Below are 20361 nucleotides of genomic sequence, written 5' to 3'. Positions count from 1 at the left end.
TTTAAGAGTACAATAAGTTATCGAAAACTCCGCATTCTATTTCCGCTGAAGTCTGCTATTCACATCCTGGGCCTCGGCGCGGAATAGGGTTCGGTTTGGAATGTTAGGGGTCACAGTTTGTTACTGCACCTCACGCTGATATGGCGTTCTGATCCCTTTCACATGTAACGAGCCAAAAATGTCTAAGATCTTAAAAATAATAACTACATAATATTATTGTTGTATTAAAACATTTTAATATGTTTTTATTAGATCGCTTTCTTGCCCATATGTCTATTGGGTAAAAATTTTTCAATTGATTTTAAATTAACTTCCCGATGAGCTACATATGTGAAACTGTAAACACAGCTCAGGACAGGATGACAATGTACGAGGACTGTTCGGAAAGTAAGGAACAATCGGTCGCGAAATGGAAACCACAGTGAAAATCAAAACTGTTTTCTTTGCACGTTTAGCTACACCTTCCAGGTACTTCTTTACATAGTCGCTGCTTCGACTGAAACATTTGTCCCAGCGTTTTATCAAATTTCCAAGACCATCGTTATAGAAGGCAGCCGCCTGTGCTTTCCGATAATTCTCTACACTGGTCTATAGCGCGTAGCTGGCGACCAAGTGTTGTTTTTGTATCCAGCGTTTCATATGAACAGAGATGATACTCAGGACGAGCCAATTAGCGCTGTGTTGTGGGTGATCGAACACTTGCCATCGAAAAGGCTGCAGGAGTGTCTTCACTGCCCCTGCAGAGTGCGCTCAGAATTGCCATGCAGAAGGAAGTGCGTGGCAGTTGTGTTAGGTGGCCGGCCGCGGTGGTCGAGCGGTTCAGGGCGCTTCAGTCCGCAACCGCGCAACTGCTGCGGTCACAGGTTCGAATCTTACCTCGGACATGGATATGTGTGATGTCCTTAGGTTAGTTAGGTTTAAGTAGTTCTAAGTTCTAGAGGACTGATGACCTTACACGTTAAGTCCCGTAGTGCTCAGAGCCATTTGAATCTTTTTTTTTTTTGTCAGGTGGGCTGCATTCGTTAAGGCGAAGCCTCTCAGCCGGCCCGCCTACTTGGCGGGAGACATTGTTGTTGTAGGCACCTTTATTCGCTCACAGTGCACTCACAACTGAAAAGAGCGTCTTGATGCGATCGACGGGCATATTAGGGACACTGCCCAAAACGTCTGTGAAAAACCTCTTCGGATTTTCACAGTGGTTTCCATTTCGCGGCGGATCGTTCCTCACTTTCCGAATAGCCCTCGTAATAATAACTTGCTTTCTTGTCGGTCTGCTCGGTAGGTGTGAGGGAGAGAGTCAAAAAGTTTAAGAACGGTTGACAGTTAAGCTGCCTGCAAGACCAGAGTGTGGCGCAGTGTGGAATGTGTCAGTGGAAGGGCATGACAGCAGAGAGGGGAGAGAAGAGGCGATGGGCAGAGTAAGAGGGAGGGGAGGAGATGTGTACAGTATACGTGACGTAAGCGAACATGGGCAAATATGTAAAAAAGCTGAACTAAAAAGCATAAGTATAAAATAATTTCTCCTAGCGCCATACAGATTTCTAACCCCATACCAATGGTCCTCGGAATTTCTGGTTGTGAACGTGGTGTGCATACACTAGATAACGGTTAGGAGATGCCCTACTCATGCTCAATTATACATATATTGCATGCACCCACTTTTTTCGTTTTTTACAAGTACTGCCATAGCCATTAAAAATTTGCGAGCACAAATTTTGAGGACTATCTGTATGGCGCTAGAAAACTGAATGGCGGTTAGGACAAATAATTTTATGTTTTCTAGTGCTATTTAAAAATGTGTAATATTAAAATTTTATTTGCGTTACTCCTTAATACATAGCTTCAACATAACTACTAAGAAACTGACATTCACACGTATACGAGGCGTGGCTATAAATATAACGTGACTATCGCAGTAAAACATTTTATTTCAGGAACATCCATATTTAGTTACTGCAACCATTAATATACTCCCATTCTCTATCCCTACACCGCTCCATGCAATTTCCCTGTTGATCGAAACTGTGCAGGAAGTCTTCCTTTGTGAGTTCCTTGATGATTCTGTCACTGTTGCAACGGAGTGAAATCTTGTTCCTTTTAATGTAGATCTGATCTTAGAGAACAGACAAAAATCACATGGTGCTGGATCAGGCGAATAAGGCGGGTGATCTAACACTGAGTTCCCAGAATGAGATTTTCGCTCTGCAGCGGAGTGTGCGCTGATATGAAACTTCCTGGCAGATTAAAAATGTGTGCCCGACCGAGACTCGAAACCGGGACCTTTGCCTTTCAAAGCGATGGTGATAGTTTTCTAGTTAGCGACCTGAAGCAATCGACAGTCATATTAGAGACACTGCCCAACACATATGTGCTAAGCTTCACAGGATTTTCAATGTCATTGCCATTTCGCGACCGATCGGGCCTTACTTTCCGAACAACCCTCGTCAAGGCGGTGTACGAGTCAGAGCGTTGTCCTCATACATAACCCATAACTTGTTCTTCCAGAATTCTGGTAGTTTTTTCCTTATTTTCTCACAGAGTTGTCCACAGAGGTGAGGAATGACCTCAAGGTAGTAATGTTGATTAATAGTTTGGCCTTCAGGAATCCAGTGAAGATACACAGTTTCAAGAATATAGAAGAAAACTATCATCGCTTTGAATCTAAATTTTCTCATTCGAACTGTGTTCGCTCTCGGTGAAGTGGGGCCCTTCCAAATCATGTATTGGCACTTCGGTTCTGGATCGTAAGTGAGAAACCAAGATTCCTGACATGTTACCATTCTTTCCAAGAAATTAGTATCATTTTCAGTTATACTCAGAGTGTCAGTACAAACATTTTCACTGTTTCATCTGTCGCATGGCTACCGTCTGTCCAAGTTTGAACATGTTAAACGCTGCACTCGTATTGTCTCCGGCTACACCTCCAGTGTATCGTCCAAGTCTCTCTCTCTCTCTCTCTCTCTCTCTCTCTCTCTCTCGCTCTCTCCCTCTCTCTCTCTCTCTCTCTCTCGTCTCCCAATACTTTATCTCCTCTACTTCTACGACTGCATCTACATCTGTATCTGTATCTACGTACACATGACTACCTTGCAATTCGCATTTGTCTACTTGGCAGAGAGTTCGCCGAACTATTATTAGACCATTTCTCTACCGTTCCACTCTGGAAGAGCACGTGGGAAAAACGGACACCTTATTTTTTTGAGAGCTCTGATTTCTCTTATTTTATTACAATAGTCAATTCTGCCTATATATGTGGGAGTCGACTAAATTTTTTCACATTCAATGGAGATGGTTGGTGGTGGGACTTTTGTAAAAAGCTCTCACCGCAACGAAGAAAGTCTTTGTTTCAGTGACTGCCACCCAACATCGCGTATAATATCCATGACACACTATCGCCTACTTCACAATATAAAACTAGCTGCTCTTCTTTTAACTTTTTCGATGTCCCCTGTTAACCCTATCTGATAAAGATCCCACTTATAAGCAAAGCGTAGGCGGTAGCTTTGGACACCACATATTCCACACGTCATACTGTAAAAACCCCCAATTAGCTGTCTCGGAAATGAAAATAACAATCTTCTGTGACTCGTGGAAACGTTTTTCTTCTCTCCATAAACATTGAAGGCAACAGCTTCGGGCCACGATGTGACAAATCCCCTTGTTAAGGTCGCCGCGGCTGTAGGTTTTTCTCAGTGACGAGGAAGTTCACATGCTACCGTATGCGTGTCATGCAAGCTACCTATTACTGAATTAGAGCTCGTCAAGCCGGTAGACAGCTGGCTGGCTCATCTGCAAGTCTTCCACTCCAGTTTATCTGCGGGTTTCTGGGGATGCACTCACAGCGGAAGCTAACTGCAGAAAATAACCGCATCACATCGTTTCCACTTCCCGAATTCCGGAAAAACCAATGAATTCGTCTCCAATATGATATAATGAGGTATCACAAGTACTGTTTGTTCCAATATTGCCATTTCGTGGCGCAAAAACAAAGTAAACTGCGAACCGAGCGCTAGCCTAATTTTGATATCTGGTGTTCCTTACGTACATTGTCCCAGATACTGGAACAGAAAAACGCTAGCAACAGAAAAGAGTACCTAGGCAAAAGACGTTGGGTGTCAGAGATGGAAGGTCGAGACTCATCTTGCCGGAATTTTAAGTTACTACGAAAGTCTGATGTAAACCCCGAATTAAAAAAGGGCCATCGATTCTTTTTCCCTAGAGTTGTAAAAACTTAGAGATAAAGGAATTGCCAACGAGAAGCTCTAGTATCTTTTTTTTTTTTTTATTTTACTGATTTAGAGCCGCAAGAGGCGATCTGTGGTTATACGTCAGAGAAGATAAACCTCTTTGACTAGATGGCCAATAATAACCTTTATTATCGATAACCGGTTTTGGTAATCAGTGTTACCATCTTCAGATCTCGACAGACATGTTATTGCGTATTTCTTAAAATAGCAGTAAAAATGCTCTTTCTCATGAATTGGCAGGTACGTAACAGAATAGAAGACTGATGCATCTACATGTCAGAATTAAAACAATTATATACACAGTTAGTCACCGCATTCCTCCGTTTAGCGGCATCCGGGCTACAATGATATGCTCTGTTGTGATTGACATTAGTTTTGGCATGCCGATACATCAGTCTCTTAGTCCGTTAGGTACCTGCCAATACCTAAGAAAAGTATTTCTTTTTATTTTAAGAAATATGCTATGACCTGCCTGTCGAGATCTAAAAATGGTAACGCTGATTACCGAAACTGTTTGTCGAGAATAAAGGTTACTATCAGCGAACTTGGCATTTATAACTTCTCTAATCTAGTATTTTAATCTGGAGGCTGGACTATATGAGGGATACATTTTATTAGGGAATACAGGTTCAAATGGCTCTGAGCACTATGCGATTTAACTTGTGAGGTCATCAGTCGCCTAGAACTTAGAACTAATTAAACCTAACTAACCTAAGGACATCACACACATCCATGCCCGAGGCAGGATTCGACCAGCGACCGTAGCGGTCTCTCGGCTCCAGACTGTAGCGCCTAGAACCGCACGGCCACTCCGGCCGGCAAGGAATACAGCACATCCGTGTCTGTTAACTGGAAGTTGTGCTGGACGGACCGAAGATAATCTGCAAATAATGAGTTTATCCTGGTTAAAAGCTAATGTTGGAGAAGAAAGCGAAAAAAATGTAAAGTAAATGAAACGATATAGAGGTCAAACATAAAGAATTGAGCTTGGTTTCCTTCAAAGTGAAATTAATTTAATCTGAAAGACTTTGCACGCAGTTGTGTGAAATTCGCAATGTAATTTACTCTGCTTGAATTGTAATCCAACCGAATGCTTTATTAAATACGGCGGAAATTTAACTGCGGCAATTTTAATTTATTTTTCTTTCTTTTGGGTCTCTCGTAGTAAAAGTAATTATTGGTTTTAAAAGCACATACTGCCACACTGAATGTTTCTACGTAGAAATATTTATGTCGAACATTGACAAGTACTTGGTAAGAGAATTTGTTCAATATGCAATATGCGGAATACGTCACTCACTTCTCGTTCGAATCATCTCCATCATATTGAGAATATAGATTCTTGCGCTGCGACATAGATCACAGCCTTAATTAACTTAAGATAGTTTTAACATCATTGTATCCAAGAAGGCACGCTGTTTACTCTCCTGCTGCTGTAATTTATAACTGGTAAAGGGAATTTTAACTACGTTGATTGTAAGCAGCAGGCCTCCATCGAGTTCATAGCAGTAGATAACCAATAACTGATGAAACCTGTAAGCTATTTCTTTAGGCATGTTCGGATAGCTCGGAAGGAAGAACATTTACTGCCAAAGACACAGACCGGAGTTCCAGTGAAGATCCGGATCCTGTTCCAGCGCATCACGTTTCTTCTGTAGTTTAATTTTTGTTGCTTCTTTTTTGTTAATACAAAATATGGTCTGATTTATCTGGTGATGTGAGTCTAATCCAGGTTACTTCTAGAAGCATGGGTAGTAAACATTTTAGTCGGATATTTTCAAACCATAACGAGCATAAATAAATCTTGAGTGGTCCTAAGTAATACGACGTCCTGAGCATTTCCGGTTGCTTACAACTTGCAATGTGGGAGAAAAGTTCATTCAGAACATTTTTAATGTACTGCAAAAACCAGTCCCAGTTTTGTATTCCTTTATTGAAAAATCACAGTTATTGGTTTCGAGTTAACAAGTCCGACAGAGAGCTTGCACGCTTTTATCAAAAGACATGAAAGCTGTGTGAAGATGATGTATCATATCGAAACCGATAACTGTGTTTTCTCTACAGAGTGAATCAAAACCAAATTGTGACTGGCTGCTGCTCTAGGGACCTGCATTATTAAAATTCTGCATCACACAACAGGCGTAGTTGATAAATTGGCTTCATATGGCTTCATTTCAGTAAAATTCCTCTGGGTGTGTGACCACGTCATGGTGCTGTAAAATTATCGGAGCTTCCGTTATTATCGTAGGCAGACCTTTTCAGAGTGACGTCACATACCCAGATAAATTTTAGTGAAACGGATTTTGTGAATTTTGGACATGAAGATTTCGCGGTTTAGCATATCTTCTGGAGTAATTTCTGCCAGTTTCAGGCCAGTTTTGATCTCACCAATGTACCCCAACGTGTCCGTTTTGGCTTTACTCCTGTTGTCAAGGAGTTCGACTGTTTTATAGGTCTTCCAGGTTTCATTCACTTAATATGTCTACAGAATCTTAATCCGGGTTTTCCACATCATTATGGATATTTGTGCGTTGTTTGATTTCCTGTTTGCACGCGAGTCGGTATTTCTCGTTTACCTCTTCATGTTTTGGGTCTAGAATTTTTATGCTATTTTAGGTTCCTTTTTCTCATTGTTTTCGAAGTACATTTTCCTGTACAAAATTAGTATTTCTGATCCATAGAAGCATTGTGGTTTAATTGCTATATTGTAATGTTTATAAAATATTCCATTGGTTCTTCGAGGAACACGTACATATTAAAAAGTTGAATACACAGCACTAATATTACACAGTAATATTTATTTAATAGTTCGTTGTGAACTGCCAGATGATGGCCTAGGAAGTCGAAAGCCGGTTCAAAACGAACTATTAAATAAATATTAGTGTGGAACATTAATACTGTGTATTCAAGTTTTGATGTATTGTAACGTCTTAGATTTGTGTGCTTTGAGATACATTTCTTCTTGTAGGTATCATTATTATAATTATTACAATTGGCGGTAATATTGTTTTTGTTGTGCTGTTCAAGCGATGCTAATCCATCCGGTGTCACTTTGCACTCCCTTAGTAGAAGGTATTATCGCAACAGGATTTGCCGTAAAAAGAAACAGCACCTAATATCCAAGAATATAAATTTTAAGACTATAAAAATATCCACGAAATGCTGTTTTCGGAGCATATCTTTGTGTGGATGCGAAACGTGGATAATGGGGAAGACTGAAAGGAAACTATTATTAGCATTTGAAATGTATTGTTGAAGGAAACTGCTAAAGCCCAAAAGGACTGATCGGCTAAAGAATAAAGACTTCCTGAAACGCGTCAAGGAGAAAAAGTTTCGTAAACAGCATACCGTAATGAAGAGAAGAGGTAGAACGGTTGTGCACATACTATGACATGAGTTCTTGCTGATAATTATTGGAGATGAACAGGTGATGGAACAAAAGAATCGCATGGATAGCGTTGGCAGTGAGTGTAGGCAGATCACTAACTCTTCCATTATTTTCAAAAGAAAATTTTATTTGTGGGTCCGTAGCTGGTGAAGTATTTGGAAATAGCAATTTCACATCTACAATATATTGTTTTTTATTTATTTATTTTTGAAAGAATGAAATATAAATAAATAAAATAAAAAAACAATAGAATACAATGTGGAACTGTTATTTCCAGAAACAAATAATAAGGTAAGCTGGGTTAAACGAATAATATAACATTTCTTTCTCTCTTAGTAACGATGGCGCGTATTGACGTAAATGTATTTTACCTGTTCTTAATAGCTTTCTTTCTTTCGTTAAATAGAAGTACTAAACCTGTGTTGCAGCATTGAAAATCTGTATCTAATAAAAGTGGTGTGAAATATTAAGTATTGCCATGAACTACTGGGCCAAGTCCGAAAGATTTACATGATTCCCGCTTTTATGTTCTTCTTCGTAGATAACTGGTTAGAGTTACACAGATTCTTACACAGGCGTAGGGCTTCTTGCCAGTTTGACCTCTGGCCACAAAGAGAGTGATTTAATTTCTTACACCGCTTTCACACGAATTCTTTTTCTCCTTCCTCTTTTTGGTGGCAAATGAAACTCAGACGACAGTGGAGCTATACATCGTCCGTCCAAAAATTTCCGAGACTGATTTTATTTCTGATTTGTAAACAAAAGCGCAGTAACCGAGGCGGCAGCTTGAACTGAAAACTGTAAATAACAGATGAGTGTTCGACCAGTCAGTTGTGACTGCGACTGTGGTGTGTCAGCGCTGAGGGTCACAAATCGCAATGGAGCAGCTTCACAACTCAAGTATTCAAGACGTTCTCCAGACGATTTGGAAGAAGAGAAAAGTGGGTACAACAGCATACTCGTACCTTGACCTTCGAACAAAAACAACGATTTGTTGACGCCTGTCGCGACTTGATGGAAAATGCAAATGGTTCTTTCTTGGATAAATTCGTCACAGGTGACAGAACTTGGTGTTACTAACATGAACGTACCGCAAAGCAATACAGTGCAGAAGTTGACTTGAAGAGTCAACGCTTTGACGGCATAACCGAAATTCAAGCAAATGCGAGGCGTGAGTTGAACTCTGCCCCAAAGAAGGACTGTTCTGGGCGTTCCACATGGTTGTATGGACGTTCTTGGCATCTAGTCAAGTGTGGGGGGGAGGGGGGGGGGCTATGTAGACCTCCTAAACATTAAAACGTTTCTCTTTCTTTTATTAATCCAGTATCGATATTTTATGGACCGACGGCGTACATGCCCAAGTGACATTCTAACTGATAGCAAGAAACGCCAAGACTACAAAACATCAACCTCACTTTAAATTATGAAACTAAGTTCCATGTGCGTCGTTCAGACAAACTATGTGGAAATGATAGGAAGAAAGGCGGCGTCCTTCTCTCGAAGAACTCTTGTCTGATTTTAGAAAACCAGTATTTCAGAGTACCTGTAGAATAATTTTATTGTAACTGTTGTACAATTTGAATGGATTTGAAAAGGACAAGGACGCTTACAGAAGAATGCTGACTGATTTTTCTCCATTAGAATATGGAACAGCAACCGGAACGGCTATTCCGAAATATCCTGGCCACACATTGTTCAGGTTTGGCGACGGTCTCTTGCTCATGATGAATCTAGCTGCAAATTCTTATTTCCACTTGACGTTAGCCGACTCAGTATGTTTCGTCTGAATGATCTCTTTATGAAGTTCTGACAGTTATACTTCCCATTAAAGCTGAATGCCTAATACCCTCTAACACCTAATACCCCTTACCAGTTTCATAACTGGGCTATTTAACACGTCCTGTATCACACAAGCTTAATTACTTTTTAGGTAGTTGTTTGCGGCTAAAGTGCCATTTTTCAATCCAGAAACAAAGCGCCAGTCAGCTCAATGAAAGCACACAGATTCACCGCCACAAAAAAAATTTCGGGTAACCGCCAGTGCTAAAAAAATGATGGTGTCCATGTTCTGGGACAGCGAGGGCGTAATCCTTACCCATTGCGTTCCAAAGGGCACTACGGTAACAGGTGCATCCTACGAAAATGTTTTGAAGAACAAATTCCTTCCTGCACTGCAACAAAAACGTCCGGGTAGGGCTGCGCGTGTGCTGTTTCACCAAGACAACGCACCCGCACATCGAGCTAACGTTACGCAACAGTTTCTTCGTGACAACAACTTTGAAGTGATTCCTCATGCTCCCTACTCACCTGACCAGGCTCCTAGTGACTTTTGGCTTTTTCCAACAATGAATGACACTCTCCGTGGCCGCACATTCACCAGCCGTGCTGCTATTGCCTCAGCGATTTTCCAGTAGTCAAAACAGACTCCTAAAGAAGCCTTCGCCGCTGTCATGGAATCATGGCATAAGCGTTGTGAAAAATGTGTACGTCTGCAGGGCGATTACGACGAGAAGTAACGCCAGTTTCATCGATTTCGGGTGAGTAGTTAATTAGAAAAAAAAATCGGAGGCCTTAGAACTTGAATGCACCTCGTACTGTTGCAAATGAATGGCGGATCCATTACCAGCACTACTGTAGTCTAGACGGAATAACAAAAACCTTGACAGTTCGCAGCACTGTTGCCAGTTTCCAATTGCAAAGTGCTAACAGCTGTAGGCGGAAACAGTAGCCGACCACAGAGCTGTGACAACACTGAGCCCTTGCGATAGAGACGTTTACAAAAACGAGTTATGTTATCAGTTGAGGTAGGCCTGCGAAGCTGTCGCACTCAGACGACTGCAACTGTCAGGTATGAACTGACGCCGACTCAACAACAGAGATCGCATCCTTGCAGAAATACGATTGTGGTTTATGCACAACGGAGCAGCTCCCCATTTTCTACGGATTGTGCGACAGAACGTCACAGCAACGTTTCGTGAGTGACCAGAATCCGTTTGGTTTCTGGCTGTGGGGGCATTTAAAGGCGTCGGTGTATACCCAACCCATCGACAATGTGCAGGCGTTACAGGGCTCATGTGGCGCAGTCCTAATGAAGCCAGATGTATCTGAAAGAGTGCGTGGTTCACAGCGAAGAAGCGCTGTAGGATGTCAGGACACGTAGTTACGACAGGAAGTTCTGCCTATAGTGTCAACTTCTACGTAACAGGGTGATGGAAATGAGAGGACAGACTGGCGCTTAACTCAACAGGTAATAGTTTCGAGATATTATAGGAACTTTCCATCTACACTGAAGGGCAAAGAAACTGGTACACCTGCCTAATATCGTGTAGGTCCCCCACGAGCACGCAGAAGTGCCGCAACACGACGTGGCATGGACTCGACTAATGTCTGAAATAGTGCTGGAGGGAACTGACACCATGAATCCTGCAGGACTGTCCATAAATCCGTAAGAGCACGAGGTGGTGAAGATCTCTTCTAAACAGCACGTTGCAAGGCACCCCAGATATGCTCAATAATGTTCATGTCTGGGGAGTTTGGTGGCCAGGGGGAGTTTTTAAACTCGGGAGAGTGTTCCTGGAGCCACTCTGTAGCAATTATGGACGTGTGGGGTGTCGCGTTGTCCTGCTGGAACTGCCCAAGTCCGTCGGAATGCACAATGGACATGAATGGATGCAGGTGATCAGACAGGATGCTTACATCACCTGTCAGAGTCGTATCTAGACATATCAGGGGTCTCACATCACTCCAACTGCACACGCCCCACACCATTGCAGAGCCGCCACCAGCTTGAACAGTCCCCCGCTGACACACAGGGTCGATGGATTCATGAGGTTGTTTCCATACCCGTACACGTCCATCCGCTCGATATAATTTGAAAAGAGGCTTGTCCGACCAGGTAACATGTTTCCGGGCGTCAACAGTCCAATGTCGATGTTGACAGCCCCAGGCGAGGCGTGAGGCTTTGTATCGTACAGTCATCAAGGGTACATGAGTGGGCCTTCGCTTCCGAAAGCCCATATCGATAATGTTTCGCTGAATGGTTCGCACGCTGACACTTGTTGATGGCCCGCATTGCAATCTGCAGCAGTTTGCGAAATGGTTGCACTTCTGTCCCGTTGAAGATTTCTCTTCAGTCGTCGTTGGTCCCGTTCTTGCAGGAACTTTATCCAGCTGCAGCGATGTCGAAGAATCGATGTTTTACCGAATTCCTGATATTCACGGTACACTCATCGCTACCTCGGAGATGCTGTGTACCATCGCTCGTGCACCGACTATAAAACCACGTTCAAACTCACTTAAATCTTGATAACCTGCCATTGTAGCAGCAGTAACCGATATAACAACTGCGCCAGACACTCGTTGTCTTATACAGGCGTTGCCGACCGCAGCGCCGTATTCTGCCTGTTTACATACCTCTGTATTTGAATACGCACGCCTGTACCATTTTCTTTGGCACTATACGGACAAAATTTATTGCAACATGGATGCTGTTGTGATCTTCAGCCCGAAGAATGTTTTGATGCATCTCTCGACGATTATGCACAGTGTGCTATCCACTTCATCTCTACAAGCGACTGCAACCTACATCCATTCGAACCTGCTTATAGCTTCGAAATCTTTGTCTCGCTCTAAAACTTCTACCCCCAACACTTCTTTCGTTTACCAAATTAACGATAGCTTGATGCCTCAGTATGTGTCCGATCAACTGATGTCTTCTTTTAGTCGGATATGCAGTTGTATTACAAACAGAGTTGGTCAGTGAATACGGTTAACTGGTAAGTCGGAGTTCTGAAGCAGTGCCCTCCCTCCGGCCGTCTCCGGTACTACCGAAGGAGGCGACTAGAAAGTTGCAGGAAACAGGAGGGGAGGTCATCTGACCCAAGTAGAGCTGGTCGGCCGACGCCGAGGTTCCGGCTAGTGCGCTCCGAACGGGTTTTACCGACACTGTCGCAGGGCACGACGGGAAGGCGAAGGCGGCATTCGTTTGACGAAAGACAGCGGCTGGATGTTCAGTCTGTGCTTCACAGTTGTTCACACGCCGCGTATAAAACCATTTTCTCTGAACATACTGCCCTACTACAGTATTTGTAATCAGAAAGCGAAACGTATGGCAGTTTTTTGTTTTTACAGAAACTGGAGTACCGAAAACTTTTTTCTCCGCAGAAATAAATATTTATCAGTCACTTCAATTTTACTGATGGTTAGACTGTTTTCTAAAATTCCTCAGATGCAATATCAGTTTTTGTTATAGGCCAAAATGTTAATTTTGTTGTTACTTATGTTTTTGCTTTGTTTCCTGTCACTGACCTTTTTTTCCTTCTCTGCACGTCAAAACTAACAACATTTCTGCTAGATGCTATTTTGCCAAAAACTGGCATTTTGAGCACGTACAAAATGTAGGTTGACTTTTACGCAGAGGATTACAGCAACCAGCCACTTTTTACAATGCTATTTATTTATTTAAATAGCGCCGTTGCCGGTTTCGAACCGACTGGTGCTTTTCATTATTTGCATACATATACATGAAAAAATGTGCATTATGCAGTATTCGCTGCTACAGGATCATAAGCAGTCTGTATCGGAACATAGTGGCGCGGATTCTTCATTGTAAGTAATGGAAACATCTTCCCTCTAATAATATTTACATCACTTAAAATCATTGTGAGGCACAATTACTGTTAACAAGACATTATCTCACCACAACCCCAACAAAATTTCGTCACTTGGGGAAACAAAAGGCGAAAGCTAATGTAAAACGTGAACTACCGTATGAAGATGAACATGTCGTTTCGAAACCGGTAACGGCGCTATTTAAATAAATAAACAGCATCTTAAAAAGTGGCTGTGTGTTGCGATCTTCTATGTAAGCGTCAACCTATATTTCTGCTAGAGTAAATTCAGTGGCAATCATCTGATCTTTCCAAACGCTTCTGCAAGATTCATCCCATGACAATAATATCCACCAATGTCCATGTGAACAGCAAGCCTGTTTTTATACAGTATTCACTTTCAATAGTTACGACTTTCCTTACCCATGCGTTCAAAAGGTAGCTATAGATTTCCGATACTCCTCCTCCATTATGCATTTCTGATGCCTCTGAAGAACATACAAGCACAAAAATTCCTGAAGCTTTTTGTACACCAATGTATCAGAATTACTGATAGAAGGCAGTTAGGCGTATTCGCCCGTTTGGAGATGCCGTCTCCTGTTCAAACGGAGCAAGTCTGAGACTCGAAATGGCGTGAACTCTCAACCTGTAGAATAACCTGTACGTGACCAATGCTAATTGATTAACTCACATAAACCACAGAAAACCATTTCGTTCACAGAAGTTAAAATTCAAGATTCCACAACATCAAAATTCCGTTTAAGAAATTAGGCATAGCTACAAGACCATTCTTTGAACCAAAGGATCGTTGAATCATGCATGCCTGCTAAGTTTTCCAATAACAGTGAAAGAAAAAGTTGTTATTTTTGTGCAAACTGTTTCTCAAAATATTCGCATTTAAAATTGATACAGTTAGACGAGTTCTGAAAACTGTTTTCTCATTCTGACGGAAAAAACATGGTTCTGAAATAATTAAACAGGTTTGTGAATGATGAAAATCGCTATCCACGCGTATTTCATGCCGCAATACAGAAAAAAAGAAAATCATCAGGCAATGAATCATCTGAATAGTAAATAATCTACTGTATCATGCGTTGTGACAGGCGCCTTTGCCATAATGAAGAACGATGCGACTTTTCCTTTTTTCCTGTTTTCATCGATGACTTGCGGCAAACAAACTGTTGTAAAGCATTTCGCCTTAACTGTTCTTCGATCCTCTGTGGCAAAAGTTGCGTCATATCCAGTGTAACCAATAAAGAAAGTGACATTTCCGTGAAAATGTTTCGCGAAGGAGCCATTTTCCTTGGCTTCGGTTCACCTTGGATCGCTCAAACAGCAGACTGCTTCTTAGTAACAAATATACCCAATTTGCGTCTCATGTGAAGATGCTGTATACAGATTTTTATTTCCTCGGCCGAACTCATTGAACATTTCTATACATCGCATGACTCGAGTGTGTATTTGAGCTTGGGTTAAATTTCGCAAAGGCCACCGAGAACAGATCTAAATTGCTAAACAAAGGAATGCATTGCCGTCTTCGACATGTCTTACTATGCCTCTGGCTCCGATTAGTCGCATTTTTTATTTAATTATTTATTTTTGGCTTTGGGCAGCAAAAATCGTACAGCCAACAGTAGCTACAAAAGCGTCATATTAACATAATTGCAATTTCCACGGGAAAACAATAAAAAGCGCTCGATGTACAAACGTAAGTTGTAAAATAAAAACACTAAAAGACGAATCCACCATTAGTCACTACAGTGATAAGTTAACATTACTGCAATTTGCACAACAGAACACTAGTAAGGGCGTGAAGTATTAAGGTAAGTTCGTTATATAAATTAAAAATCACAAAATTACGACCTAGGGTTCGAACCGGGCCAGTTCCAGACGAGAATGACGTCCACAGCAACTTACATTTGAAAGCTGTACAATGGCGTCGTTTACAGAAATAAGTGCTTAATGCAAAGCAAAAACACAGACATCCCAGTTTTCGAATCGGGCTGGTTCCATGTGAGGGCAAGATCCACACAACTTTGTATAAGACGCATAGGCCTATAGACCCTGTTCAATCACGCTGCGCACAGCATCGATCTTTTCATGAAGCCACAATCGGTTATGGTAAACCTTCACGAAATTCATCGCCAGAGAAATCTCGACCACGGCGACATTAAGCAAACCAATTTTAAACAGTCTTCTCTGTGAGCGTTCGGTTACCAAAAATGGACGAGGTGGTTCGAGGCATTATTGTTGTGTTAGGAGTCTTTACGAAAATAGTGCAAAATTTTCATGTTAAATTTTCGTACTTCCACAACATCGTTTCTTTAAACGCTCGCTGTAAACAATTTACTCGGACAGTTTCTGTGCTACCATTGTGTTGAGGGTAACCAATTGTAAATTTTCGGAGTCCACGTTAGACTGTAGGTCCTCCTTCCCCTGTTGGATAATTGCGTTAGGTTAAGAACACGCAAGCCACCGAAGAGTGCCCGGTCGAAGGAGTTGCTACGGCCATTGAGCTACACGAAATTACCTTTATTAATTTTAAAAGAATAGTAATGTCATTCTCAATGGCGCCCCATAAGGTTTACGTGGCTAACGGGAAAATTTCTCGGTTCGCCAGTGTAAAACTGTATTTTTAGGCCAAAAGTACAACTTTTGGATTAACACAGCCCGTCCAACGGTTTTATACTGAGTGGGTTCCATCACTGAATTTTGATTCTGGAATGTCTGCAAAACACTCACCTGCGGCTGCCCCAATGGTCTGGAAACGTCTTTCAGACAGAAATTTCTGCTTTAAATCAGAAGGTACCAATTTTGCGGAATAGGGTCCACTTTACAGCTAGCGTTGCTTGTCGTTTCTAAAGTTTCGTAGTGAACAACTAATTCGTCCCGAATACCTCTCCTTGTGTCTATGCCTCTACCCACGTATTATCCAAAGAACTTCTGTTGTATATGCCAGTTTCCAAGTTTTTGATCTCCAGTCTACTGACCACATGTATCAGCTTAACAAATACTGCCACATTTGTGTCATATACTTCAGCCAGCTGATGTACACAAGGCAAGTGTCAAAGAGTTTACACGCCGTCCGCCAGAGACGCTATGTTTTCGTTGGTTTAGTGCTCCTTGGTTAATATGGCTTTCCGTAACTGTTGTTCTTAGAGACCGATTCTTCCTAGATTTGTGAGACAGTTCTCATGCTGCTGTTAACTTTGCAGATTCTAAGAAATTCTAATTACCATAAAAGATTAACTGTGTTCCTCCATGCGCGTTAAATAAAGTTCTGTCCCTCCTGTGACGCCGAAATGTATGTTTTCTGTTACGGTTAAATTTCAAGAACACGCACGAGTATTTGTTGGACGGCTAATGTTCTAGAAGTTCCGAAAAGCTACTTCTGCCAGCCATTTCACCTAGGAACCTCTTATTAGAGAGCCCGTTTGGTATTTTAAGAAGCTGCCTAAAAAAAGTATTCCTTAGCTCGAGTTGACGCGTAACTAGCTAGTAAGACGGATCAACATAAGTATCAGACCGAGATATGGTCTTCTTCTCTCGAACGCACCGAGTTTTCTCTCAGGGCTAATATCCTTCAATACAGCACAAATAGCTTTTGCTTGTACTTTAAATCGTAATGGTTCGAATATACGCACGGAACATTCGTGGTTTACTCGACTTTCTCTTCGTCTCCCACGCTGCAGTAACAAAATTCCGAAAGCAGCCATCCACCCTTTGAAGAGGGCGTACGAGAAATTGCTTCTTGCAACACATCTGAAGGAAAGCGCTACCCACTCTCGGCGGTAATTTGCCGTAACGTTGCTGCAGATGCGGAGGGTGTGAAATCTTGAAGGGCTGGCGCGTTTCCAACAATTTGATGTGAGAGGAAGATCATTCGACAAAGTGAATACTAAAATGTGGAGACTGCTTCTGCTTGACATTTACCATTGGAGACATTTTATACCTATGTAAACTGTGTTATTATGGATTAATATTGCCTTGTGTTACATTTTTTAATTCTGTAAAAAGGAACAGAGTGTAATAACTGTTGAGGAGGAACATACTTCAGTATTTTTGTAGTTATCAGTTTATACTCGTTACCTGTTAATTGGGTATCGACCTTTAGGTGTATATTCTGAATCCTACATGATGGTAGTTGTTAATGTAGAATCTGTTGTTATTATTAGCGAATTTTACAGCATTTATGGCAAATGAATAACTTTTAGTACAATAAATGGGCACTAAGAAAGTGATTGTAAATACTTATCAGTTACGTACCGTATTATATTAAATCTGTGTCTATAGTCCGCGAATTACTTTTGCCTTTTGCTTTTGTACCATAAACTCAGACTTCTTTCTGTTTCGTCCTCGTACAGAGCGTGGAAAGAATAGTTTGTGGTGTCTGTGCGTGCTGTTATGAGCCGAACCTTTTCTCAGCAGTCTTTACTGGAGCGACACAGTTGGAGGGGTCCATAGAATATCGGCAGGTTTCCGTGAGATATTAGGTATCTTGCGGGGCAAATGAGACTTGTACCTAGTTTGTATACACTCTAGTACCATAATTTTTTATCAGATTGGATCGTACACATCTGAGCTGGGTTTCAAGGTAGATCATATAAGATGTACAATTCTTATTTTGTTTTGTAGTATGCTCTTTCTTAGGCAGGTTGTAGTTTTCGAGTACAGTATTCAACCACTAAGTCGAAATCTTTCATGTTATTTATTTCGCTCATATTTGTATCTTATTTTCCCACAAAGTTACTTTCTGTAACTTCAGTTTTAAACCATTTATCTTGTAGTCAAAGGTTATGAACGAAAACTAGATGGTGCTATTGTAATGTGACATTGTGCCTCTCCACACTATAACACCTGGACCACCAAAATGACCATTCTCGACGATGCTAGACCTATTCTCATATGGCGAGAAGTGGGAACGCGCAGTGCACCCAGGAACATTATCGCATATGTCGTTTTGGTGGTCCAGGTGTTGTGTAGGGAGGCATAATGTTGCATGGGCTGCCGACCTCCAAATCTTTGAACACGGTACGCTCACTGGTCAAGGTTATTGTGGCGTGTACTCCTCCCCCAATGAGTGACTTTTTAGGGATGCATTCGACTCTGACTACATCTTTATGGATATCAATGCACGATCGCATCGAACAGCCCAGGTGGAACGGTTCTTGCAACGAGAGGATATTCAGCGAATAGACTTAGGGAGACGTATGTGCACATACACCAATGACTATCCAGCAGTTTTCAACGAAGCTGGAGGACGAATGGAACGCACTATCACAGGAACTCCATAACAACCTTGTGACCAATATGAGGGCACGCCGCAGAGCATGTACTGCAGTCCCTGATGATCACGCACCGCATTAAGTACCATGTCCCGTCGTAATGTCCAGGGGACCATCATAAATCGCGCTGACTCCAGAGTAATTATTGTCTCTGAATAAAAGTGTCATTTCTTTTTTTCTCAGAGCGTATTTCCTTCAGTTACCTTTTGTTCTACACTGTAGCAGTTCTTTCTACGTACGGTCCAGGTTTCATCGAGCTACTCTACTTGGCAGTGACACTTCATGCGAAAATTAATTTCATCCTTAAGTTCTGCCCACAATTATATTTTAAAGTTATTTAGAATATATTGTTAACTCGTCAATTGCAGAATTTCTATTGTGAGTAAAATGCTATACATTTTTAGAATACACTGCTCTGCAGAACTTAAGAAGTAATATACAAGGTGTACAACTTAGCTTCCGCCGTTTGCCGATAGGTGGCGAAAACGTTAAGTAATGGTCGAAGGAAACTTATCGCAGACGCCAGGCAGTTAGCTTGGACCTCGGTCAACATAACCTCCTTGAAGCATTTGTCGATTTATGTCTGCAGCATAAAGTTGATCTTGATTGAAAATGTCAGTTTACGAGCCTAATTCTCGTCATTTGCGGGAGGTGTTGCTGTTTTGTTTCAATATGAAGAAAACACCGGCTGAGTCTCATCGAATGCTCTCAAGTACGTATGGTAAGGATGCTATTAGTGAAAGAACGTATCGTGAGTGGTTTTAAAGCTTCAAGAACGGTGATTTTAACGTCGTAGACCAGCATAGTGGTGGAAGAGAGAATGTTTTCGAAGATGCGGAATGGGAGACATTGCCGAGTGAAGACAAGCATCAAACTCAAGAAGAATTGGCACGATTAGTGGGAGTGACACAGCAAACTATTTCAAAACGTCTCAAGGCTATGGGCATGATTCAGAAAGAAGGAACTTTTTTTGGGTCCCGTGTGAGCTGAAACCAAGAGACGTTGAACGGCGTTTGTGTGCTTGTGAACAGTTGCTTCAGAGGCAAAAACGGAAGGGATTTCTGCATCGCACTGTGACCGGTGACGAAAAATGGGTTCATTATGATAACCCTAAACGCAAAAAGATCATCCCGGCCATGCTTCCACGTCGACGGCCAGACCGAATATTCACGGCTCCAAGATCATGCTCTGCATTTGGTGGGATCAGCTCGGCGTCGTGTACTATGAGGTGTTAACCAATCACAGGTGCTCGTTATCGAACGCAACTAATGCGTTTGAGCAGAGCATTAAAAGACAAACGGTCGCAGTAGAGCGAGAGGCACGATAAAGTGATTTTGCAGCACGACAACGCTCGACCCCACGCTGCAAAAGATGTCAAAACGAACTTGGAAACGTTAAAACCCGCGGTGTTATCCAGACATTACTTCCTCTGACTATCACCTGTTTAGATCAAAATTAGAATTATATTAATACCGTCAGCTGCGCACGGGCGTTGATATAGATCAACGGGGACAGGTGAAAATGTGTGCCCCGACCGGGACTCGAACCCCGGATCTCCTGCTTACATGGCAGACGCTCTATCCATCTGAGCCACCGAGGGCACAGATGATAGTGCGACTGCAGGGACTATCTCACGCACGCCTCCCGCGAGACTCACATTATCACCTTCTATGTCCACACACCACATTCGTAGTGTCCCACCCCAACACACGCATTACTCGTGGAAGAGATTCTTCCAAGTCCCGTAAGAGTTCGGGGAATATGTGTGCATCCGCACAGAAGAAGAAGGTCATGGCCGGTATCGCCAGAACTATATACTTATATGTTAAGAT

General features: G+C 42.0%; 1 protein-coding gene and 1 non-coding gene across 8 annotated transcripts in view; one reads left to right on the top strand and one right to left on the bottom strand.

The window, feature by feature from the left end:
* Positions 1-20361, top strand: part of LOC124775910 (ankyrin repeat and fibronectin type-III domain-containing protein 1) — a 703384-nt gene that overhangs the window by 564146 nt on the left and 118877 nt on the right. The gene's annotated exons all lie outside the window — the stretch shown is intronic.
* Trnat-ugu lies at positions 20056-20130 on the bottom strand. Its single transcript has one exon. It is a non-coding gene; the product is annotated as a tRNA-Thr (tRNA).

This window comes from Schistocerca piceifrons, chromosome 2 (assembly GCF_021461385.2).
Source record: "Schistocerca piceifrons isolate TAMUIC-IGC-003096 chromosome 2, iqSchPice1.1, whole genome shotgun sequence".
In the NCBI taxonomy this organism is placed as follows: domain Eukaryota; kingdom Metazoa; phylum Arthropoda; class Insecta; order Orthoptera; family Acrididae; genus Schistocerca; species Schistocerca piceifrons.
Note: the sequence above shows the minus strand (reverse complement) of the source record. Positions and strands in the feature narration are given on the sequence as shown.